At 44.5% G+C, this 11,450-nt stretch overlaps 1 long non-coding RNA gene across 1 annotated transcript in view; it reads right to left on the reverse strand.

The window, feature by feature from the left end:
* The window catches only part of LOC139275269 (uncharacterized), a 32,149-nt gene extending 21,906 nt beyond the window's left edge, over positions 1–10,243 (reverse strand). Inside the window, exon 1 of the long non-coding RNA XR_011595704.1 lies at positions 9,282–10,243. This is a non-coding gene — a long non-coding RNA (uncharacterized lncRNA). The remainder of the gene's footprint in view (positions 1–9,281) is intronic.
* Positions 10,244–11,450: the final 1,207 nt, after the last annotated feature.

Consider the following 11,450-nt stretch of genomic DNA (forward strand, 5'->3'; position numbering starts at 1 on the left):
CACCCCTTAGCTTCTTATCTTACGCCAATTAATTTTGAGCTCAACATGATGCTGAGTTCTTCTTCCATCACCTTTGCCTCCGCTCCCACTTCTTTGGCCAGAAGTCTCCCCCCACCCCCCGCCCCAAGCACAATGGACCCTTTATCCCGTCTTCAGAATTCTACCTCCCTCTAGCCTTTTACCCTTTTCATTGGAGACTGCCGGCATGCATCAGCCATCTCAATTTTTCCACTCCACTCATTCACTCCAACCTACCTCCCTCTGAACTTGCAGCACTCTGTTCTCTTAGGTCCAACCCCAACATTGTCATTAAACCTGCTGACAAGGGTGGCGCTGTTGTTATTTGGCGAACCAATCTCTACCTCGCGGAAACTGAATGGCAACTCTCCGACACCTCCTCCTACCTCCCCCTAGACCATGACCCACCATCGAACAATTCAGTGCACCTGTGATTTTCCACTGTTCACTGTATGCCAGGCCCCATCAGTGGCATGATACCTTGGAAGATTTCACCCTTATATGCACTCATGTATAAGACTAGAAAGTTATGTTCCTCTTGGAGTTAAAGGTAATGGGGACATCTGATATGTGGGTCATATCCTTCCTCAATTTTCTCTCCCTGTCTTGTTTTCCTCTAAGCAGGGCAGCACCACACCAGTGCATTTCTATCAGCTGTTGCTCTGTCATTTAAATAGCAACTTTCCCTCCTGACTTCTGTCCAGTCTCCCACACTAATCTATTGGAGAAACCCGAGCAGGGAACATACAGGGTGAAGAGATTTAAAATCAGTACTGGGAACTTGGACTAAAATTGGGAAGGAGATGCAAATATCACTTTACTGGAGGACTGGAGCAACAGTTGATAGGAATGTAATGATCGGAATTAGAAATAACAGAGAAAATATTTTTATAGATTCCAATAATAAAAAGGCGAGAGTTTCAGTGAATTGAAATCTTGTAATGTTTATCCTCATCTTATACAAGATCCATGGATTTTTGTGGGGAGAAGGGGTTGGTTGGAATTTTGGGAGCTAGCCTAATTTGGTACCAGAGCTTCAATATTATTAAAATTCAGATGGTTGAGATAACCCTTTTTATTTAGCTAGAAGGAGCATACCTCAAAGTGTTTCTAAATAAATCATTAAATTGTAATATTATCCAAAATAATGTAAAAGATCATTTACTTGTTTTATCATTTGCAAGAATACAGCTTAACATTAATAATGGAAATTCAGCATTTATTAATCGGCTTTTTCCTTTTTATAAATCTCTTTTCTCTATATCTGTGTTTGCATAATTAAAACTAACAGAATCACCCGATGACTTCACCAAGAACACCAACACAACATGGGAGAGTTGTGAGTGAACCATCTGATTTAATTGTTATATTTCAGGCAAGAGGAATTATATGATCCAGTTAATTGTGGTCTGACAGTAAGAGTATAAATGGTCTGACTGGAGTTCATCAGGGAAATTATGCATGTCTCAAGTGGTCATTTCAATTTTAAAGTGATTTTTTTTAAATTAAGAATATAGAGGTAATTTATGAAATCTTGCTCCCAGCACAGAGCTTGAAGAAGGATCTGCACAGGAGTATAATTTTATAAAATTACCTCAAATATAATTGCAATTTTTTGTGTGTATTAAAGTGAGGGATCTTAGTTCAGTGGAATGGAATATCTTCCTGCTATTTCACACTCAGTATCACCATGAAGTCCTCCTAGCTGAAGTATATTACAGGTTGAATACTGAATATAGCTTTTGTTACTCAGGTCCAATAATGGCCCGGAACTTGCGGTGGGTAATAACAGTGAACGAACAGTGGCGGTGTTATTACCCCTTTGAAACTGACCGCAACTTCAGGATTTAGCGCTTGTGCATCCCTTCGTGTTAATCGTGAAGTTGCGGTCAGTCACTTACCGCTCCGACACTGGCTGTGCTGTGGCCTCTCTCAGCCCCCAGTCCCCGCCCCATGTGGTTGTCATGGTAGAAATGCTGCCAGTGTGTATATGCTTTGATTTGTGGGTGTGAGGTTTGCAACAGTGCTAAGTGTGTGAGGGTGAGGTAAAGCATATGTTCGGTATGACTCCTGATTGTTAAAGGTTGTTGATAGGTGAGTGAGGGGGTGTAGTGAATCGAGGAGTGTCTGAGGCTAGTGGTGCCATTGGTAGAATATGCATTTAAAGCTGAATTGACTGATCTTGACCACTCATGTGAGATCATTAAACTTTTTCCTGCATTGCATCCAGGTCCTTGGGGCTACACTCCTAGCATTGGCCTCCACTGTTTTCTCTTGCCACTGCCTTCTGACCATGTGCCTTAAGGGCCTCTGGCCCCCTTGAGGATACAAGACATCTCCCCTCCTTTCCACCTCTTCCACTAAGACCACCAGTGCAGCGTCCGAAAACCTTGGTACTCGCTCTCTCAGATGGTCAGCCATTGTTGACTCTTCAACAGCACAATATTCAGAATGATCTCAGCACCAGCAGCAGCCATAATACATCTCACCTTTAAGAGGTGCAGGCTAGCTTTAATGACATTGGGCCTCCTGCTGGTGTGTGCAGCCAATGCACAACACGGCGAGTGCTGGCTGCATGCAGAAATCATGGAAACGCACAGCCAGCACATCATGTCATGATGATGATGATGATGATGATGATGGCAAAGTTGGCATCCTTCCTGCAGTGCAATCAACGGGCATGGGTTAACTGGGCATCGCGATCCCTGCACACGTATTCAGGGGTTATCCAATTTACCCTCACTTATATTTTCTGGTAAGGTAGACAGGAATTGCATCTTCACCTCAAAAACAATTTGTCTTTAAGGTTGGTGATGGAGAGAAAGAAGAAAAAAATTAAGAAAACATGATCTGATCATCGAGCCATGGTGCGAAAGTTAGGAGAGGTGACCGAAAGGTTGGTCAAAAAGATAGTTTGTCAAGGTTTTTGAAGGGTGTAAAAGCAAAGCACAGGGCTGGAGGGGTTCAGGTTAGGAAGTCCAGAGAGTAAGAATGAGACAATCAAAGGGGGCAGATGTGCAGTATCACAGATCACCTCTCCTGAGGGTCCCCAGGGGAGGACCATTGGGGCTTTAATTTCAAAACTGTTCCTTCAATATTATGTGTATGGCTGTTTAAACAACGTTTTCTCTGTGCCAAACATAAAAACAGAAAAGCATAAAAATGTGAAATTATGTGAAAGACAAATGGAGCGAGCTGTTGGGTGGGACCCTCTAATGTAGAGCCCCACGTGATACATCAATCTCCCTCGTACTTTCAGACACCGATCGGCTGTTCATTTCCACCACTCATTTGAGATTTCTACGATTCATGGTTTTCCCTTTATCTCTGCTTTGTACTATACTAAACAATAAAGAAAGAAGTAAATTAATGACACTATTTCAAAAGTATGCCATCAAAGTAGAACTACAAGGTGCATGGTCAAACCAGTGAAAGGCAAATTCAGGTCTAATATCAAGAAATTATTTTTCATTCAGAGAGTGACCAACACCTAGAATTGACTTCTGTCTAGATAGTAGAAGAAATTACATTGACATTTTAAGAGATATTTAGATGCTGCACTGGGTGGGGAACAGACTATATTTTTCTGGATGTGTGAACTAAAATGGACCAAATCTTTATCAATTTCCAATTGTGATCCTTGAAAATATTATTTTTTCACTTACCAGCTTGAACGTATTGTTAATTTCTTATTACAAATATCACACCACTTCTTCCCACAGATGTTATTCATTGCAATATCCAAGAAATTGATATTTATTTTCCTTTTTGTCAAATGGTACATCATGGAAGTTTGTATGATTTTAGATAGCTGCTTTTATTTTAATTTTGATGATATTTTATTTGATTTTGTCAAGCTGACAGTAAAAGGAATTCGGATAGAGAAACTTACACAGTAAAATGATACAATCACAGCAGGCAGAAAACAAAAGGCCATTTTTGCTCCCATTCCTGACTTACTACAAAGCAATGCTGTTAAAAGGGTTGCCCTCACATAAATCAAGAGAACCCAAATGCTGTTCAGATTCTCCAGAACAGCTGAGGCCTTATGATACATTAATTCACAGGCTCATTAATTTCAGGCAGGGTATCAAAAACCTGCTACAGGCATGATCTCTCAGCACTTGAAACTGTAGGGTGAGGTGACAGTGCATGCAGTTTGCATACTCTGCACCCCAGAGCTTTCACTCTCTGAATTAGTTACCACTATACTGTGCACTCAATACTGAACTGTTACACATGTCAATACTGGAAGAGACAGGCACTTAATCAGCCCTCCCATAAAGCCCAGGCAGGAGGAAATACACAACCCAGTTAACCATGGAGCCTGACAATGAAAAAGTGTGAATGGACTTAGTACCATTTACTGAGACACATTTCTCAAGTGGTTGTTTGAAGTTGTGAAAAAAAATTGGGCTACCTTGTAAATCTACTGTGCACTTCAGAATGTTGTTCTTTCCATTCTCATGCCTGGGGTTGTATTCAGACAGTCATATGGAAAGAGAATCACCTTTCTCTGAATGTGGTAAAGGCCCTAAGAAGAGTAATTTTGATCAATCTCTACTCAGTTTCGAATAGAAGTGGGTCTACAGCTATCCATAATTTAACACTTAATTGATTCAGAGATCCCAGGGATAGCTTGTTGAAAACATATCAGTAGGTTGTGTAAGTGGTTTTGCCCTTGGTGGTTTCGAATCATTCCCCTTACAACAGTTCTAGACCCCGGGAATTATAGTAGTGAACAGAATACTCAGTTATGGACAGATCTTTCAGTCTCAACCATCACAATGCTTTTATTCAAGTTAAAACACATACCTGCTTCCAGTAAAACAATCTACTGGCATAAAACAAACACAATACAACACACAACACTGGCTCGTCTGAACAGGCCCCTATTGCGAAGTACCCATGACTAAAACACCCCTGCTCGGCTCAATAGGGCACCACCGAATCTGTCCAACAGACTGTGCGTACGCCTATGATCCGCGCAGCAACCTCCCCACTAAACCCCTAAGGCTTGGTTGAGAAACATGACACCCCTTCACACTATGCAGTGGTCTAAAGGATGTGTGGGCTGGGATAATGCTCACCAGTTACCCCTGTGGATTACTCGCTGCTTCTCCTGATGAGGCGTATCTTCTGGTTTCGTACCAATCTGTGGTTTCCAAGTCCAATCTCAAGGTCAGCTTCCTAGTCAAAATAGCAAGGCTCTCTTTGTTTGTAGATGGTTTCTTCTCTCTGTCCCAGACGGCTTGCTTGGCCCTTGAATGCATTGAATGAAGCAAGCAAGTGTAGAAGAGGAGAGAGAGAGATGGCAGCAAACTGCCTCTCGTACACCTGAAAAATGCTTGCTGAATCCTCGTGTCAAAAAGCAGTCCTTTGCCTGAGGCAGTCCAACTAAAGAGCAATGAATCACATCTTCGGCCTGTGCCTTTGTTACCGGGCTCTCCCTGGGGATAAAGGCTCCAACGAGCATGGATGGCCAAATAGCTTCCTTTGTCCTGAGGTTCGCGCGCTCCGGGGCTCTCAGTCATTTCGATGGCTTGAATACTGACCAGTTTACTTCATCTCTCACTGAGGGGTTCCCATTACATGACATCTGCTTTCAGCCATCCCAGAATATCCGCACCACCTGATGTGTATTCCTGTGGAACATGCCTGGGTCTGTCCCAGCATGCTGTCCGCTCTTCTGAAATATGAAAAGCAATGTCCAAAACTTAAAGTCCAAAATGTTTATGCCGATGCTGACAGTTGGGGCTGAGATAATGGCGTGTAATTTACCTAATCCTCCTTCTCTCAACCCACTTCTCTCTTGTCCCTCAAACTCTTCTGACTTACAAGCTGCAGATGGTGTCAGCATGCACTTCTTATTTTTTCCTCTTCCTTCACCACAACCCAACCTTGCCGCTTTTTCATTTCAGATAGTCAAAAACTGGAAGCTGCCCAGGCAGTGGAGAAAGAGCAAGGAGAAAGTGAAGATGAAGGGACACCGTCACTCGATTTTACAGTTGCAACCACCAACTCAGATACTGGCACTGCATGTAATTTAGAGGATAGCATAAGAACATAAGAATTAGGAACAGGAGTAGGCCATCTAGCCCCTCGAGCCTGCTCCGCCATTCAATAAGATCATGGCTGATATGGCCGTGGACTCAGCTCCATTTACCCGCCCGCTCCCCATAACCCTCAATTCCCTTATTGGTTAAAAATCTATCTATCTGTGACTTGAATACATTCAATGAGGTAGCCTCAACTGCTTCCTTGGGCAGAAAATTCCACAGATTCACAACCCTCTGGGAGAAGAAATTCCTTCTCAACTTGGTTTTAAATTGGCTCCCCCGTATTTTGAGGCTGTGCCCCCGAGTTCTAGTCTCCCCGACCAGTGGAAACAACCTCTCCACCTCTATCTTGTCTATCCCTTTCATTATTTTAAATGTTTCTACAAGATCACCCCTCATCCTTCTGAACTCCAACGAGTAAAGACCCAGTCTACTCAATCTATCATCATAAGGTAACCCCCTCATCTCTGGAAACAACCTAGTGAATCGTCTCTGTACCCGCTCCAAAGCCAGTATATCCTTCCTTAAGTAAGGTGACCAAAACTGCACGCAGTACTCCAGGTGCGGCCTTACCAATACCCTATACAGTTGCAACAGGACCTCCCTGCTTTTGTACTCCATCCCTCTCGCAATGAAGGCCAACATTCCATTCGCCTTCCTGATTACCTGCTGCACCTGCAAACTAACTTTTTGGGATTAAATGGTGTAATGGTGAGAACTCTGGATTTTGAATCCAGCGATCCAAGTTCAAATCTTGGTAAAAGCTGAATTTTTCCTAAAAGAGTTTCATGTGCAAGGACCCCCAGGTCCCTCTGCACCGCAGCATGTTGTAATTTCTCCCCATTCAAATAATAGTCCCTTTGACTGTTTTTTTTTCCCAAGGTGGATGACCTCACACTTTCTGACATTGTATTCCATCTGCCAAACCTTAGCCCATTCGCTTAACCTATCTAAATCTCTTTGCAGCCTCTCTGTGTCCTCGACACAACCCACTTTCCCACTAATCTTTGTGTCATCTGCAAATTTTGTTACACTACACTCTGTCCCCTCTTCCAGGTCATCTATGTGTATTGTAAACAGTTGTGGTCCCAGCACCGATCCCTGTGGCACACCACTAACTACCGATTTCCAACCCGAAAAGGACCCATTTATCCCGACTCTCTGCTTTCTGTTCGCCAGCCAATTCTCTATCCATGCCAATACATTTCCTCTGACTCCGCGTACCTCTATCTTCTGCAGTAACCTTTTGTGTGGCACCTTATCGAATGCCTTTTGGAAATCTAAATACACCACATCCATCGGTATACCTCTATCCACAATGCTTGTTTTTCCTGTCTCATTACACAGGACCAGATCTAAGATAGCTTGCTCCCTTGTAGGTTCTGTAACCTATTGTTCTAAGAAACAATCCCGTATGCATTCTATGAATTCCTCCTCCAGGCTACCCCGTGCGATTTGAGTTGACCAATCGATATGTAGGTTAAAATCCCCCATGACTACTGCCGTTCCTTTTTCACATGCCTCCATTGTTCCCTTGATTATTGCCCGCCCCACAGTGAAGTTATTATTTGGGGGCCTATAAACTATGCCCACCAGTGACTTTTTCCCCTTACTATCTCTAATCTCCACCCACAATGATTCATCAGAGCCAATATCGTCTCTCACAACTGCCCTGATATCATCCTTTATTAACAGGGCTACCTCACCTCCTTTCCCTTCTTGTCTATCTTTCCGAATCGTCAGATACCCCTGTATGTTTAATTCCCAGTCTTGGCCACTCTGCAACCATGTTTCTGTAATGGCCACCAAATCTTACCCATTTGTAATGATTTGTGCCGTCAACTCATTTATTTTATTTCGAATGCTGCGTGCGTTTAGGTAGTGTCTTAACCCTAGTTTTTAAACCATGATTTCTAGTTTTGACCCCTCCTACAGCCCTTTTATATTCAGTGGCCCTTTTTGTTTTTTGCCTTGGGTTTCTCTGCCCTCCACTTTTACTTATCTCCTTTCTGTCTTTTGCTTTTGTCTCCTTTTTGTTTCCCTCTATCTCCCTGCATTGGTTCCCATCCCCCTGCCATATTAGTTTAACTCCTCCCCAACAGCACTAGCAAACACTCCCCCTAGGAAATTGGTTCCTGTCCTGACCAGGTGCAGACCATCCGGTTTGTACTGGTCCCACCTCCCCCAGAACCTGTTCCAATGCACCAGGAATTTGAATCCCTCCCTGCTGCACCATTGCTCAAGCCACGTATTCATCTGCGCTATCCTGCGATTCCTACTCTGACTAGCACGTGGCACTGGTAGCAATCCCGAGATTACTACTTTTGAGGTCCTACTTTTTAAATTTAGCTCCTAACTCCTTAAATTCGTCTCGTCGGACCTCATTCCTTTTTTTACCTGTCGTTGGTACCAATGTGCACCACGACAACTGGCTGTTCTCCCTCCCTTTTTAGAATGTCCTGCATCCACTCCGGGACATCCTTGACCCTTGCACCAGGGAGGCAACATACCATCCTGGAGTCTCGGTTGCGGCCGCAGAAATGCCTATCTATTCCCCTTACAATCGAACCCCCTATCACTATCGCTCTTCCAATCTTTTTCCTGCCCTCCTGTGCAGCAGAGCCAGCCACGGTGCCATGAATTTGGCTGCTGCTGCCCTCCCCTGATGAGTCATCCCCCTCAACAGTACCCAAAACAGTGTATCTGTTTTGCAGGGGGATGCACTACATTCCTTGCACTGCTCTTCCTGCTGGTCTTCCATTCCCTAGCTGGCTGTGGACCCTTCACCTCTGGTGAGACCAGCTCGCTACACGTGCTACTCACATCATTCTCAGCATCGTGGATGCTCCAGAGTGAATCCACCCTCAGCTCCAATTCCGTAACACGGACCGTCAGGAGCTGGAGGCGGACACACTTCCTGCACACGTAGTCGTCAGGGACACCGGAAGTGTCCCCGAGTTCCCACATGGTACAGGAGGAGCATATCACGTGACCGAGCTCTCCTGCCGTGACTTAACCCTTAGATACACTTAAATTGGCAACAACAATGTTAAAGTTTACTCACTGTTATAGAAGAGAAAAAAGAAAAACTACTCACCAATCCAGCCAATCACTTACCCCCTTGCTGTGAGGTCACCTTTCTGTTTCTTTCTACTTCTTTATTGCCTTCTCCCTGTAGCTGCACACGTACACCTCACCACGCACCTTCTCACGCTGCTCCTGACTCCCTCCTGTGCCTTTTATAGGCCTCACCAACGAACCTCCTCGACGCTGCTCCCGATGCTGGGGCCCGGAGTCCCTGCTGTGCCTTTTATAGGCCTCACCAACGGACTCACGCTGCTCCTGACTGCCGCCGACGCTGGGCCCCGGACTCCCTGCTGTGCCTTTTATAGGTCTCACCAACGAACTCCCGACGCTGCTCCCGACTGCCGCCGACGCGGGACACTCCAGACACTTAACTGCCTCTTTTTTAAAAATGTTTTTTGTTTCTTTTTTGTGTTTTTTTTGTGATTTTTTTTGGGGGGAGGCATTAAAACCATATATTTTACAAGTGCCCCCTGTAAAAGGGGAGGGGTCTCCTTCAAAAACTCTTTTAGAGTCTACCTACAAAACATAAAACATTAAATCGTGCCACCCGACCTGGCCGCTGAATGTGTGTTCAGCTGTGTGAAGTTAAGAGAGGGTGTAGGCTGTAACGTGAAGCTCCAAAATGGCAGCGCTCGCATCAAATTAACCGTACATCTGATTGACGACATGATCTGACGACTCTGCAAGCTTCTGGTGGTCGTTAGGTGTGCGTACACAAACACCTTTATAAATATGCCATCTGGCGCACTTCCTAACTGACGTGGATGCCATTTTGGTAGTTTTGGACAGTGATTCTCAACCAGGGGCCCCGCGAAACATTGACCAATTATTCATTAGAGAAGGTCTCTGAAAAATTGCGGACTATTAAAATGAACCAGTGAGTATCGGGGAGGAGGCGTGATCAGAGTGTTCACGTTCGGGTTCTTTCCAATCATGGGTTCTCAACCGGGGGTAAGGGTCTGCGAGATGATGTCAAGGAGTCTTCCAAAATAAGTCTTAGATAATAGCAGGCAGAGCAGTGTTGCTCCCTGCCATTAATCCGAGGATTCTCAGTGGCAGGTCAGTTTCCTCTTGAGACAGGCGGCGTGGACCAATCTGTGAGTGACGGTAAGAAACAGGATTGTTTCCCAGGTTACAGGAATCATGCTCCGTTACTGAGTGAACGTTGCTCTATTCAGGACACAGCTCTGATTGCGCAAGTGTTCAGCTCTAATATTTTATCTAACACAGAGAGTGACTTTGAGGTGTAACAGTAACGGTTTGTAACTCAGCAGAGAACGGGACTTGAGCTCTGCAGATCGGAGATTGGGGCCGTCTGTTTGTTTAATGTTCACTCATCAGCCCTATTTTACCTGTGTTCCTATTCCAGGCTCTATAATCATTTACTTTCAGTTTCATGGGAGGCCATTTAGTTTATCAAACCGAGACCAACAGGAACACAGATTATTATCAGCAGCAGATTCCAGGGAATTGTCTGAACCGAATCATAATACAGGTGACGGTCCAGGAGATAAACCCCAGGGAATGTACTGAACCGAATCAGAATACAGGGGATGGTCTGGGACATAAGTAAAACAATGATACATATATATGTTTAATTGTACAACTAATTTTTATACAGATAAAATATTTGTGTTGTGTTACAGGGGGTCTGTGTATTTTTATAACATGAGAGAGGGGCCTCAGAAGCAAAAAGGTTCTGCTGCCAATGCTTCCTACTTCCAATGACACTACTGGTGTCTGTGGGAGAAGAGCGGTGATTGGCTGGCTAGTGAAGCATCAAAGGGCGACTGAAATATACAAAAGTTCACCGTGAGTCTCCTGCTGTCTTCGTGTGGTCTGCTGGAAGGTATTTAATTGTTGTGTGAACTTTTCCCGAACCAGTTGCGTGGATAATCTTGGATCATTAGTGGGCCGAATTGAGCCAAAATCCAGTTACCATGGCAGCATTGATTTATATGTCGGAAAGTTGTGCAGTGGAGGGAGCGGGGCTGTTGGGGACCCGAGGCCCCGTCAGGTTGCCCGGCTGTTGTTTTTCTGGGGAGAGAGGGGAGAAGAGCTCGGGTTCGCATGTTACTGGCTGCAAACAGCAGGGTGCAAACTGGCAGAGAGCTGGACATGTCAGGACTTGCTCCTGAAATGTTGGGAACGTCCGGACCGCAAAAAGAACAAGTTTGTTTCATGTGGATGTCGGCAGACGGGTGTGAAGCAGATGGTCCCCATCTGTATCTTTTGTTCTTTTTAATTTCACTTCTTTAGCATTGAATTAAAATTGAAGCTTTTGCT

Source organism: Pristiophorus japonicus, chromosome 1 (assembly GCF_044704955.1).
Source record: "Pristiophorus japonicus isolate sPriJap1 chromosome 1, sPriJap1.hap1, whole genome shotgun sequence".
Lineage (NCBI taxonomy): Eukaryota > Metazoa > Chordata > Chondrichthyes > Pristiophoridae > Pristiophorus > Pristiophorus japonicus.